This window comes from Mobula birostris, chromosome 15, assembly GCF_030028105.1.
Source record: "Mobula birostris isolate sMobBir1 chromosome 15, sMobBir1.hap1, whole genome shotgun sequence".
Lineage (NCBI taxonomy): Eukaryota > Metazoa > Chordata > Chondrichthyes > Myliobatiformes > Myliobatidae > Mobula > Mobula birostris.
This window is the reverse complement of record NC_092384.1, coordinates 16,080,985-16,096,220: the sequence shown is the minus strand read 5'-3', so window position 1 is coordinate 16,096,220 and position 15,236 is coordinate 16,080,985.

Here is a 15,236-nt window from a genome sequence, read left to right as displayed (position 1 = left end):
TTCCTCCTTGTTGTAGCTAAAATCAATACCTGTATCTGCCTGGAAGCCCAAAAAGGGCTTATTTGAGAAAGCACTAGATCCTTTTGTAAATTTAATTTCTCTTCGATACAGTAATCCTGCTCTCAGGTCCTCAGTTTTGTTCTCCAGCGGCTGCACACTTGCTAACAAGATGCTGGGTAGAGAGGGTCTCATTCCTCTGTGTTTCAGCCTGGCTTGGAGTCCCCTCTGTGTTTCAGCCTGCCTCGCTTCCAGCCATGGTGATAAACCTCCATCCACTTAAAGATGCCATTCCTGCTTGGCTGAAAGTGAAGTCCACTGAGTTCTTCATAAGATGGTGAAATCTGTAGATCATTAAGTCGATAATTATGTACTGCAGGTTACAGTGGGAACACCTGATAAGTAATTTTCCTTAAAGAGAAGTGAAGAACAAAGCACCTGAAAGATCATAAAACAAGAATACTACCAGAAAAGGGGAATTCACTAGTCGTGAGGAACAAACTTTTATTTATTCACAGAGGCAACACCCTGCAGCCTTTAATCTGCAAGTGTCTACAATTACTTTAACACAAGGGGGGAGCTCAGTGGATCAGGCAGTATCAGCACAGGAAAATGAACAGTTTAAGATTGGGGTCAAGACCCTTTGTCTGGACTTTAGGTTTACATCAGACCAGATGAAGAGTCTCATCCTGAAAGATCACTCCTCCGTGTTATTTTCTGTTACTCAGCATTACAGTAGCTGCTGTCTCGTTGGGTCTCTATAATTATTTCAATTCCGACACGCTTCCATTCTATGCAGTGTCATTCAATCTATCTTTGGTTGGAGGAGCAACATGTCATATACCGTCTAGGTAGTCTCCAGCCCCTTGGTATGAATGTAGAATTCTCCAACTTCCGGTAATTCCCTCCCCTTCCTTCCCCTATCCCTATGTCTCTCTGCCCCCTCCCCCAGCTGCCTACCACCTCCCTCATGGTTCCGCCTCCTTCTACTACTCATTGTGTTTTCCCCTATTCCTCCTTCAGATTTCCTGCCTATCACCTCCCTGCCTCCCCTCCCCCACCCCTTTATCTTTCCCCTTACTGGTTTTTCACCTGGAACCGACCAGCCTTCTCCTTCCCACCCTCCCCCCACCTTCTTTATAGGGCCTCTGCCCCTTCCCTCTTCAGTCCTGATGAAGGGTTCCAGCCTGAAATGTCGACTGATCTTTTCCACGGATGCTGCCTGACCTGCTGGGTTCCTCCAGCCTGTTGTGCGTGTTGATTCAATCTATCTGAAATGTAGTCACTGCAGAAGTGTTCATATTAAATACAGTTCTGTTTGGAAAGATCCAAAATGAATCAGAAACATGCAAGGAAAGACCAGCTTTGACGGGCTCTCTCATTTTCTGCACTGATTCCATGAATATCAAACAGTTCATCAGTGTAAAAGCTGTGCCTTTTCTAATTGATTTAGCTGTACATCATCATGGTTCTCAATAAACAGCCACCTTTTGTTTATCTAATCTTGTCAGAACTGGCCTGACAATTTACTGCAAAAGGCAAACTTCTCAAGGGCAACAATGCGTGTTATCATAATTGTTGTAGGAATTTACAGTCAACCACACATATGCAAACATTTGGTAAGAAAATACTTCTATTAACACATCTGGTTGTGTTGTTATTGGGACTTTACTATTGGGAGGTCATTAGCTGTAGTCCCACAGTATCACTGCACAGTCCCAGAGTATCACTGCACAGTCCCAGGGTGTCACCACCGCGGTCCCAGGGTATCACAGACACGGTCCCAGGGTATCACAGACACAGTCCCAGGATGTCACAGACACGGTCCCAGGGTGTCACAGACACGGTCCCAGGGTGTCACAGACGCGGTCCCAGGGTGTCACAGACGCGGTCCTAGGATGTCACAGACACGGTCCCAGCGTATCACCGACACGGTCCCAAAGTATCACGGACACGGTCCCAGCGTGTCACGGACACGGTCCCAGGGTATCACCGACGCGGTCCCAGGGTATCACCGACGCGGTCCCAGGGTATCACCGACGCGGTCCCAGGGTATCACAGCCGTGGTCCCAGGGTATCACAGCCACAGAATCAGGGTATCACAGCCACAGTCCCAGGGTATCACCGACACGGTCCCAAGGTATCACAGCCACAGTCCCAGGGTATCACCGACACAGTCCCAGGGTATCACAGCCACGGAATCAGGGTATCACAGCCACGGAATCAGGGTATCACAGCCACGGTCCCAGGGTATCACCGACACGGTCCCAGGGTACTACCGACACGGTCCCAGGGTATCACCGACACAGTCCCAGGGTATCACCGACACAGTCCCAGGGTGTCACAGACACGGTCCCAGGGTGTCACAGTCACGGTCCCAGCATATCACAGACACGGTCCCAGGGTATCACAGCCGCAGTCCCAGGGTATCACAGCCGCAGAATCAGGGTATCACAGCACAGTCCCAGGGTATCACCCGCACAGTCCCAGGGTATCACAGCCATGGTCCCAGGGTGTCACCGACACGGTCCCAGCGTATCACAGACACGGTCCCAGCGTATCACAGCCGCAGTCCCAGGGTATCACAGCCGCAGTCCCAGGGTATCACAGCTGCAGAATCAGGGTATCACAGCACAGTCCCAGGGTATCACAGCCACAGTCCCAGGGTATCACAGCCACAGTCCCAGGGTATCACCCGCACAGTCCCAGAGTATCACAGCCACAGTCCCAGAGTATCACAGCCACAGTCCCAGGGTATCACAGCCACAGTCCCAGGGTATTACAGCACACAAGGCTATTGACACATAATGCATAATAGGACATCATCCTGAAATGCCATGGGTTTTATTACTCATGGGCACACTTTTCTGTCTCTGGTGGCACGGGATCATTTGGCCACAGAATCTATAGACAATTCAATTGAGGGAAGCGCACACATTAAAGGAATATAAAAATCAGATGATTTCTCCTAATGATGTAGAGTTTTGTGAATTTCCAGAAATGCTGCATACAAGAGACCTAATAAAGTGAAGGATCAAGAAAGTCTTCCTCACTACTTGTTATGATTTATGATTACACTATTATTGTTATTGCTGCAATATTAATGCACACAGCAGCAACATTACTTAACCTTGCCAGTGTCCCATTTCCACTTGAGAGTGTAACGCAAAAAGTGTGGGCACATTTATGTTATCCACTTATTACTGCTAAAAGAGCAGAGGCTACCTGAGTGTATTGTTAACAATGCCTTTTAGTATTAATGCTATTCAAGGAAAGAGCCTTGCATCAGACTTTGATACAAATTGGATTTAGAAGTGAAAGGGCATTTTCTGTTCCAGTGCATAAATCAGGTGTTTCCTCCTTCACTGATGTCATCCTGCTGCAAAATGCATCACTTTACCATTATTTAATCAACAATTGGCAAACATCAACAGTGCATGCGCCATAGTTGCTGGTCGCCTATCTGACATGCAGTACAAAAACCAGAAAATGCTAAATACACTCAGCAGGTCAGATAACATTAGCTTCGCTTCTCTCTTCATAAATGCTACCTGATGCATATTTACTGTGTTGCCTGCTTTTATTTCAGATTTCTACCACCTGCAGTTTTACTTTACTTTAACCACGTTACCCACATTAACTGCCGATAAAATTATGCAATTATGAATAAAATAATAATTTAATAGAGCAACATATTTAACAATTTTGCACACTTATTCTCAAACTAGATTCCATGCATGGACACCACCTATGCTCCATCGAGGGCACGAGCCTCCTACCGCCGAGAACACCTTCAAAAGGCGATGTCTCAAAAAGGTGGCATTTGTCCTTCAGAAACAACATCACCCAGGATATGCCCTCTTCTCATTACTACCATCAGAGAGGAGGAACAGGAGCCTGACGACACACACTCAATGTTGTAGGTATAGCTTCTTCCCCTCTACCATCAGATTTCTGAATGGACAACCCATGAACACTACCTTCCTCATTTTGCCGTCTTTTTCCACTAATTTAATTTTAAAATATAGTTCTTATTGTAATTTATAGTAATTTTTTGTATTGCTCTGTAATGCTGCCATAAAAGAACAAATTTCATGATAGTGATAATAGACGTGGCTGATTCTGATAGAGGCTGGGGTTTAGATGGGAAATATTAGTAGCATGACTCAACGCTCTAGATTTTATAGTCAATGATAACAGATTGATGCTTATCATCCTTCACATATACACATGATATGCAGTAATTTAAAAGTCAAAATAGGACAGGGAATCTGAAACCTGTCTTCTTAAACATGAAGATTAAAGAATCCACCTTGAGCTACACACACCGGGAACTGTAAATTAGAACATTTAGTTCAAAACCACAGCACTAATAGGAACGAAAGGGGAAAGAAAATATAATTAAGTGAAATAGAATTTTTAAAAAACAAGGTATTTTTGTTTTGCTTTCCTTTCCAATAATTAACCAATGCAATATGATTTTAAACTTTTTAATTGGCAGTAATTAAGATTTATTACAGGTTAAACACTTAAACTAGCAGACTCAACAATTTCTGGTGTTTGTGGGTAGCCCACAGGTAAGAGCCACAACTTTATGCCCTTCCTTTGTTTGAACTTGTGCACAATGTGCGATCCAGCACAGCGCAGTTTTCAGAGAATTAGTGTAACTTGGGTTTCTATGTTTAGCATTCAACTGCACATGTGTGGATGCCATAAATTGTTTACCAATTTACTGTTTAATAATGTCTGCTGAATACTTAGACTATTCAGTTGACGTTTTGGGCTGAGATCCTTCACCAGTCCTGATAAAGGGTCTCAGCCCGGAACTTTGACTGTTAATAAACAGTCATTTCCATAGATGCTACCTGACCTTCTGAGTTCTACCAGCATTTAGTCTATTAGTTCTAGCCAACTCTCAGAACACTCCCACTGCCCCACGAGTTCTCCTGCAACTTACTCATCCTCAGATGCGTACTAACTCCTGACTGGTTCTCCTGCTGCTTATGAACACAAGTGGCAAATTATAGCAGCCAGCATTTCTTAGCAGCCTGGAAGGAACCAGAGGAAAACTATGTTCTACAAGGAGAATATGCAAACTCCATAAAGGGAGCACCCAAGTTCAGGATTGAACCCAACTATCAGCTGGTAATGATAGGTGCTTTTTCCACCTCCCTCACCAGTGCACTCCTACATTATATCAGTGACTCCATCGCAAATCTGGATTTTACTGACACGGACTCACCATCCAGAATTATAACAACTGGGGTCTTCCTTGGGTGCAGTGAATGGCCATGACTTCTTCTGTGCCTTGTCATGCTCTTTCTCTTTAAGAGGTGTTGCAGAACTGCCTTCCTGGATCTCACTGTTGGATCTTACTGTTGATCTCATCTGCCCAGTCCGCTGGAGCTGACTTCACATGCGTGTCCCCATCTCACAAGGGAATGAGGTCCACCGGCTAACCTCCCCTGGTTTGTCCCACATGTTGAAGGGATGTGCTGGGTGTGGCTGGTGTCACATGCAAACAGCTACTTGGAACCATAGGTGAGAATTGAGTGTCTGGTGGAAGCCAAAGCTGAGATTGATGCCCCAGAATGGACACAAGAAATGGAAGTGACGAAGAGCTGAAAAAGATGGAATCTGGTAGGAGAAGACAGTGGACCACAGAATAAAGTGAAGGTGATGAGGAGAGGAATCAGAGTGAAGAATATGTGGGTGATGGGCAGATCAAGGCGGCAAGGGATGGGAAAGGAATGGGCGGTGGGATGAGGTAAGAGACAGGACAGAGGGGAGTGGTTACTGGAAGTTAGAGAGATCATGATGTCAGACTGGAGACTATGAAAGTCGAATAGGAAGTACTGTTCCTCTAATCTGTGTCTAGCCTCTACTTGGCTGTAGAGGAGGCTGTGGACAGACATGTCAGTTTGAGAATGGAACATAAAATTAAAATGGTTGGCAATAAGGATTTTAAGGTGGGTGATGAACGAAGGGTTCCCCCAATCTGCTTTAGTTCTCAACTGACGTAGAGGAGGCTGCACTGGGAGCAATAAATGACACCAATGGGTTCACATGTGAAACCTGCTTCACCAGTAAGGACTGCTTAATATCCTGAATGGTGGTGAAAGAGGTGGTGTAGGGGCAGAGTAACAATGAGCACATTTGCAGGATTAACTGCCTGGAGGAGGATAGGTGGGATGAGGGGATAAGGGAATCATGAAGAGAGGGATACCTGTGGAAAGTGGAGAGGAAGGGAGGTAAATGGAGGGAAGGAGAAGATATCCCATTGCCAGATGTTGCAGAGAATAATGTGTAGGATGTGGTGGCTCATTGGATGGTAGGGAAGCTCATCCTATCTACTCCCATCTATCTGCACATGGTCTGTATCCCTCCATTCCCTGTCTATTCATTTGCCTCTTTAAAATTGTTACGGTAACTCCTTCCAACACTTCCCCGAGCAGGGTCTTTCAGGTACCTACCAATCACCATGTTAAAAAAAACAGGCCTAACCAGTTCCCCTCCACCACCACCACTCTCTTCTACCTGGTGAAAGTTGTCCTCACTCTAAATGATTTCTCTTTTGGCTCTTCCCACTTCCTTCAAACAAAAGGGGTAGCTATGGGCACTCACATGGGTTCCAGCTATGCCTGCCTGTTTGTTAGCTACATGGAACAGTCTATGATTCCAGTCTATACTGATGACCGTCCCGCACTTTTCCTATGCTACATCGACGGCTGCGTTGGTGCTGCTTCCTGCACCCATGCTGAACTGTTGACTTCATCCACTTTGCCTCCAACTTCCACCTGGCCCTCATTTCCAACACCTCTCTCCCCTTTCTCGATTTCACTGTCTCTACCTCCGGAGACAGCTTATCCACTGATGTCTATTACAAACTCACGGACTCTCACTGCTACCTGGACTATACCCCTTCCCACCCTGTTACTTGTAAAAATGCCATCCCATTCTCTCAATTCCTCTGTCTCCACCACATCTGTTCTCAGGATGAGGCTCTTCATTCTAGAACGAAAGAGATGTCCTCCTTTTTCAACGAAAGGGGCCTCCCTTCCTTCGCCATCAATGCTGCCCTCAACCGCATCTCTTCCATTTCACATACGTCTGCTCTTACCCCGTCCTCCTGCCACTCTACCAAGGATAGGGTTCCTCTTGTCCTCACCTACCACCCCACCAGCCTCCACATCCGGCACATAATTCTATAAAACTTCTGCCATCTTCAACGAGATCCCACCACCAAGCACATCTTTACCTCCCCGCCCCCACAACTTTCTGCTTTCCGCAGGGATGCAACTCCCTTGTCCATTCATCTCTTCCCACTGATCTCCTTCCTGGCACTTATTCTTGCAAGTGGAACAAATGCTTCACCTGCCCCTACGCTTCCTCCCTCACTACCATTCAGCGCCCTAAACAGTCCTTCCAGATGAGGCAACACTTCACCTGTGAGTCTGTTGGGGTCCATCTACTGTGTCCAGTGCTCCCGGTGTGGCCTCCTGTATATCGGTGAGACCCAATGCAGATTGGGAGACCACTTTGCCAAACACCTACGCCAGAAAAAGTGGGATCTCCCAGTGGCCACCCATTTTAATTCCACTTCCCATTCCCATTCCGATATGTCCATCCATGGCCTCCTCCACTGTCGGGATAAGGCCACACTTAGGATGGAAGATCAACACCTTATATTCCATTTGGGTAGCCTCCAACTTAATGGCATGAACATCAATTTCTCAAACTTCTAGTCATGCCTCCACAGCCCCCCCCTTCACCATTTCCCATCCCTTTTTCCTTCTCTCACTTTATCTCCTTGCCTGCCTATCACCTCCCTCTGGCGCTTCTCTCTCCTTTTCTTTCTTCCATGGCCTTCTGTCTCTACTCCTCAGCATTTTTTTCTCCAGTCCTGCCGTAGGGCTTTGGCCAGAAAAATCGACTGTACTTTTTTTCCCATAGATGCTGTCTGGCCTGTTGAGTTCCTCCAGCGTTTTGTGTGTGTTGCTTAAAAAAAATTGTCAGGTAAATCTCCTTTAAACTTTCCTCTTCTCGCCACAAAACTAAACATTCTTGTATTTGACATTTCTACCCTGGGAAAGACCTCTATGCTTATCATAATCTTATATGCTTTTCTTAAATTGCCCCTTAGCCTCTGAACTCCAGAGAAAACAATCCCAGTTTGATCAACCCCCCAAATATACTTAATACACTCCAATCCAGGCCACACCCGGGTGATCTTCTAACCCCATCCAAAGCCTTGAATGGGAGATGGGGGGAGGGGGAGGGGGAGAGAGGAGCAGAGAGGGAGAGGGGGAGGGGGGGAGGGAGGGAGGGGAGAGGGGAGAGGAGAGGAAGGGGAGAGGGGAGAGGAGAGGAAGGGGAGAGGGGAGAGGAGAGGAAGGGGAGAGGGGAGAGGAGAGGAAGGGGAGAGGAGAGGAAGGGGAGAGGAGAGGAAGGGGAGAGGGGAGAGGAGAGGGGAGAGGAGAGGAGGAAGGGGAGAGGGGAGAGGAGAGGAAGGGGAGAGGGGAGAGGAGAGGAAGGGGAGAGGGGAGAGGAGAGGAAGGGGAGAGGAGAGGAAGGGGAGAGGGGAGAGGAGAGGAAGGGGAGAGGGGAGAGGAGAGGAAGGGGAGAGGGGAGAGGAGAGGAGGAAGGGGAGAGGGGAGAGGAGAGGAAGAAGGGGAGAGGGGATGGGGAAGGGAGAGAGGGGGAATGGGGAGAGAGGGCTGCGGAGAGGGGAGTGGGGGATAGGGGAGAGGGGATGGAGAAGGGGGGAGAGGGGATGGAGGAGGGGGGAAAGGGAATGGAGGAGGGGGAAAGGGGATGGAGGAGGGGGGAAAGGGGATGGAGGAGGGGGGAGAGGGGATGGAGGAGGGGGGAGAGGGGATGGAGGAGGGGGGAGAGGGGATGGAGGAGGGGGGAGAGGGGATGGAGGAGAGGGGGAGGGGATGGAAGGGATGGGGGATGGAGGGGAGAGGGGGATGGAGGGGAGAGGGGGAGAGGGGGATGGAGGGGAGAGGGGAATGGGTAGGGGGGATGTGGAGGGGATGGGGGATGGAGGGGAGAGGGGAATGGGGAGGGGGGGATGTGGAGGGGATGGGGGATGGAGGGGAGAGGGGGATGGGGAGAGGGGGATGGAGGAGATAGGGAGAGGGGGATGAGGGGATGGGCAAGGATGGAGGGGATGGGAGAGGGCGGAGGGAGGAGAGGGGGATGGGAGAGAGGGGGGATGAGGGGAGGGAGAGGGGGTGGGGAGGGGTGATGAGGGGAGGGAGTAGGGGTGGGGAGAGGGAGGATAAGGGGAGGGAGAGGGGGAATGAGGGTGAGGGGGTAAGGGGAGAGGGGAGGGGAGGGGGATAAGGGGAGAGAGGGGAGGGGGATAAGGGGAATGAGGGGAGGGGATAAGGGGAGTGAGGGGAGGGGGATAAGGAGAGTGGGGGAGGGGGATAAGGAGAGTGGGGGAGGGGGATAAGGAGAGTGGGGGAGGGGGAGAGGGGGATAAGGGGAGAGAGGGGAGGGGATAAGGGGAGAGAGGGAGGAGGATTAGGGGAGGGGGGATAAGGAGAGGGGATAAAGGGAAAGAGAGGAGGGGGATAAAGGGAGAGGGGGAGGGGATAAGGGGGGAGAGGTGGGGAGGGGGGAATGATGTGGGGAGAGAGGAGGAGGGGCAGAGAGGAGGGAATGAGTGGGGAGAGAGGGGGATGGGATGAGGTGGGGAGAGGGCAGAATGAGGTGGGGGAGAGAAAGGAATGAGGTGGGGGAGAGGAGGGAATGAGGTGGGGGAGAGGAGGGAATTAGGTGGGGAATGAGGGGGAGGGGGAATGGGGAGGGGAGAGAGTAATGAGGGGGAGAGGGTAATGAGGTGGGGAGAGAGGGTGATGAGGGGGAGAGGGGAATGAGATGGGGGAGAGAGAGGGGGAGGGGGAGTGTGGGGGAGAGGGGAGAGAGGGGAATGAAGTGGGGAGAGGGGAATGGGGGAGGGGAATGGGGAGGAGAATGGGGAGAGGGAGAATGGGGCAGGGGGAATTGGGGAGAGAGAGGAATAAGGTGGGGAGAGAGGAGAATAAGGTGGGGAGAGAGGGGAGAATGAGTGGGGGGGTAATGAGTGGGGAGAAGGGGTAATGAGTGGGGCAGAGTGGGGAGAAAGGGGAATGGTGGGGGAGAGGGGAATGAGGGGGAATGAGGGGGGAGGGGGTAATGAGGTGGGGGAGAGGGGTAATGAGGAGGAGGGGAGAGAGGGAAAGGGGAGGGGGGAATGAGTGGGGAGGGGGGAATGAGTGGGGGAGACGGCAATGGTGGGGAGAGGGCAATGGTGGGGAGAGGGCAATGGTGGGGAGAGGGGAATGAGGGGGAGAGGGGAATGAGGGGGAGAGGGGAATGAGGGGGAGAGGGGAATGGGGGAATGAGATGGGGAGAGGGGAATTGGGGAGAGAGGGGAATAAGGTGGGGAGAGAGGGGAGAAAGTGGGGGGTAATGAGTGGGGAGGAGGGGGAATGAGTGGGGAGAAGGGGTAATGAGTGGGGGAGAGTGGGGAGAAAGGGGAATAGTGGGGGAGAGGGGAATGAGGGGGAGCGAGGGGGAATGAGGGGGGAAGGTCAGGAGGGGGTAATGAGGTGGGGAGAGGGGTAATAAGGGGGAGGGGAGAGGGGAAATGGGGAGAGGGGGGAATGAGTGGGGAGGGGGAATGAGTGGGGAGAGAGGGGGATGAGGTGGGAAGAGGGGGAGGGGAGAGGGGTATGTGGGGGGATAGGGGAATGAGGAGGGAGAAGGGGAATGAGAGGGGGAATGAGGGGAGAGGGAGTATGGGGAAGGGGAATGAGGGGGAAGAGGAATGAGGGGGAAGAGGAATGAGGGGGAAGAGGAATGAGGGGGAAGAGGAATGAGGGGGGAAGGGGAATGTGGGGTTGAGGGGGAATGTGGGTTAATGAGGGGAAATGAGGGGGTGAGGGGGAATGTGGGGAGGGAGACAAGGGGTGAGGGGGATGGGAATGATGGGAGGGGAGAGAGAGGGGAATAGGGCAGAGGGAAAATGAGGGGGAGGGGAATGAGTGGAAGGCTGTGGGGGACAAGTAGAAAGAGGGGCGAGGTGGACAGGAGAATGAGGGGAGGGGGAAATAAGGGTAGGGAGATTGAGGGGAGTGGTGAGTGGGACAAATGGAAAGAGGGTATAGGGAGGGTTGAGGTGGACAGGGAGAATGATGGGAGGGGGAGGGGAAGAGTCAGAATGACGGGGAGGGGGGAATGCGGGAGGGATTGAAGAGAGAGACAGAATGCGGGAGGGAAGGGAGGTGTGTGTGGAGAGAGGGGAGAGGGAAGGAAGAGGTGGGGATAGAGGGGGCTCGGGGGAGGTAGATAGATGGGGATAGTGTGAGGGAGGTAAATGGGGATAGAGCGGGAAGAGGGGAATAGAGGGAGGGGGGCGAGGGAGCGGCGGGTATAGCCGTGAGGAAGAGCATTGGTTTGAGAGAGGGAGAGTGTGTGCGCACTTCAGACGGAGAGAGATGCGTGCGCGTGCGGGAAAGTGTGCGCGTGCGAGATAGATTGTGCGCACGCGCGAATGACATCGCGGTGGGGTGTGCGTGTTAGATGGAGAGGCTGCATGTGCGCGTGTGAGAGGGCTGGTGGGTGGGCGTGCGCGCGCGCGAAGGAGATAGTGTGCGTGCATGCGTGTGCGCGGGAGGGAAGTGGTGTGCGCGTGAGACGGAGGGGGGCACACGTGAGGTCGGACGGTGTGTGTGTGAGATCGAGGGGGAGAAGGTCGAAGCAGAGAGGGGAGAGATGCGGAGGTGGAGTGAAGGGAGTGGGAGAGAAGGGGGAGGTATAGGCAGAGGGAGAAAGAGCGTAGGTTGGAGGAGGTTAAGGAGGGAATGCGGGAGGGGAGGAAGGATAAGAGTGGGGCAGGGAGAGAAGGGGGTGTGTATGAGGTAGGGAGGGGAGAAGGAGGGGGAGAGGGAGGAAGGAAGTAGGTGGGAGAGGCAGAGGGAGGAAAGGAGTGGGTGGGAGGTAGGAGTGGAGATGGAAGTTTGGGAAGGGAGGAGGAAGGGAGGAGGGAGGAAGGAGAGAGGAGGGGGTAGAGGAGTGAGGGGGAGAGGAGGGCAGGAGGAAGATTGAAAGAAGAGAAGGGAGGTAGTGGAGAAGAAAGGAGAAGCAGGTGGAAGGAGACGAGGGTGGGAAGGTGGGATAGGGTAAAGAAAGGAGAGCAGAAGGAGGAATGGAGAGGGAGTGAAAGGAGGGAGGGAAGGAGAGAATGAGGGAGGGAGAGAAGGACTCAGACACAGCAGGGGGAATGGAGAATGGGAATGAGAAACAGTGTGAGATTCAGTAAGTTTCATGGTTCACGGCATGGCACATGTATCCTTGCGGCCAGATATGCTACGCAATGGCAAATGGTAACCTTCAAGGATGAGAATGTCCTACAACAAATCTCTTGATCGTACACGTTTAGTCAGTGATTCTTATACACAAAAAAAGTCTCCCCTACTCTGGAAATGTTTTTGGCCAAAGTGATTTTGATCATGACAGAACTCAAACTGAGAAGGGATATCTTGGCAGTACTGTTGATGACAACTTCCATCATTTTGCTGATTACCAAAGATGGACTGAAGCAGTGAGCTGCGAATTTGTTTGATTGGATTTCACTTGCTTTTTTTTGGACTAGACACACCTGGATAATTTTTTACTTCATTGGTCACACAGCAGCATTGTAACAGTTTGACTGGATGTATTGTTATTTCCAAAGCACAGGTCTTCAGGCAGAATTATAGTCATGCATTCCTCAATCATAAGGAGTGAATCAAATTAGCTGAAATCTGGGTTCATAATTGGTGGGTTTCACAGCAAATATCCAGAACAGACAGTTTACTTAACTACTGAAGGTGATTGCAAACGCTTCAGTCTTGTCTTTGCCACTTGTGTGTGGTTCCACCATCAACCTGGATGGGAAGTTCACAAAGTCTAATTTTTGTAGCTAATTAACTATGCACCACTAGTTACAATTTACTGTAGCAGAATCGCAAAATTTTGATCTAATTGGTTATGAATCATTTGACTTCATCTATTGTTGTTTCAAATGGATTAACATCTTATTTTTAACTGCAGTTGAAGATATCCCTGACATATTGCACTGGGAAAGGTCCTCTAGCTTACTGGTGTTATTCTGGGACAGGTCAGACCAGAAAATTAGATTCTGGTAGAACACAATCCATTTCTGTTGATGTCTACCATCAGTGCCCAATGTTTACTCAACATCTCAACCTGAAGCTGCTAGCAAATGCTTATTAAAATTGGTGTATTTTTAAAACTTCCCTCATTGTTCACTCCCACCTACCTACTCTTTTGCAATTCCAATTGCCTCTTATATCCCCTTATTCTCTCCGCTCTCCCTCGTAGTCTCCATCCCCAACTCAAGATAAGAAATTGCAGAAAGAAAGACTTATATCATAGTACATAATGGAATAATGACAACTCTTCCACATCAGTTTTCATCAGAGGTAACCACATTCAAAATTTACTCTGCAATCCATGTTTTTGTTGTCTGCAATCTATAATGTTATTTCCACTTGGTATAGTATAGCATCCATTATAAATACTGTCGGACTCACCTGCATTTTGCTTCTCTCCCATCCCTGACTACTTGTTCATTTAATATTCCCTATTAACAATGTAATCACACTAGGTTTCAATATAGCAGCTTATGCCAACATTGGCAACACTCAATTGAGATATATTTACAATAATTGATGAATAATTTAGTATCTACTTTATCATTGTTGTAATCTTCCTCACTTTGCCTCCTGCTTTTCCAATTTTACTGGTTTTGCTATCTCACTGTCTTGATTTTATTTCTATCATTTTGCAATTTGAGTATCCACCCAAAATTTCTTCAAATCTTCCTCAATAATACTAGGTAATGTCACAGCAAAAACTCCACTATACCAACCTGTCCTCTTTAACCTTCATTAAGACACACCTCAACATCTATCTCGGAACAAATACCTAATTGCTTGTGTAACAGGAGACATTTTTGTTAAATAATACCAGGAAGCACACACTCTGTCAAATGACAAATGTCCCAAAAGGAATAATGGTTTTATTGATAGAATATCATTGAGGAAATGAAAGTTAGTCAGAAAATCAAGAATGTTGAGTATTTGCATTGTCTTTGAAACAAGGTGACCCATATTTGGAAAGCAATTGTGATCAAAGTCAATTTTTTTATATTAAACCAAAGGCATATGTCAAAGCTAATTAATTTGAGGTGGAAGCAAATGTTCCCGCATTTCACACTGAGAACAAAATTCTATCCAAACAAAATGAATTAACTGGGACACTTCAGACACCTTCAAGAATGTGCAGATCCTAAGCTACAGAGAAATTTGTTCAAAATACCAATGTCACAGATAGGAAAGATGGAGAGGAAGCAGATAACAGGATTCTGGAAGAAATGAAGATACAGAAGAACATAACTCAGGTGGGGGCAAGGTGAAAGCAGCACGGTAGGGTGAAGGAAATAGAAATAGATGACAAAGTAAAATAGAGAATACAGAAAAGGGAATAACACAAACTTCAAAAATGGGAAGAACAGGCAGCGTAAATAACTTCACTCAACACTTAACTGATTCAAGAACCTGCAGACTCACTTTCAATGACTCTACAACCCATGTTGTCAGTATTGTCTACACATATTTATTTGGGTTTTTTTTTTGTATTTACATGGTTAGTCTTCTGCACATTGATTGCTAGTTTTTCACTGAGTCTATAGTATTCTTTTATTCTACTGTGAATGCCTGCATTATGAATCTCAGGGTAGTAAAAGGCGACATGTGTACAGTACTTTGATAATATATTTACTTAGTATTTTGAGAAAGGATAAGAGAATTAAAAATTCAGATAAAGTATGGTAAAAGCACCCTAGCAGGATTGATTACAGCCTCTTTATTTGCTTCATGAACATGGAAATTGACCTTTATCCAGATAGTTTTTCAGTACAAATGGTGCAGAATCCCTGCTCTGCCAAATTTAATAGCTTGGTCAGCTGCAACAAGACAGAAAGAGAACTACTCATAAATGGGAAGAATTGGGAACATGCAGGGGAATAGATATGAGGGTTGGTTGTTTGGTAGATCAAGGAGAAAAGGAACCACAAGTACAGCTATCAAAGGTGAAAGGGTACTCCAGAGGTAGAAACGAACCAGAAGCTGCAATATGTGATTGGTACCACAGCAACATCTAGTACTTTGCAGTTAATT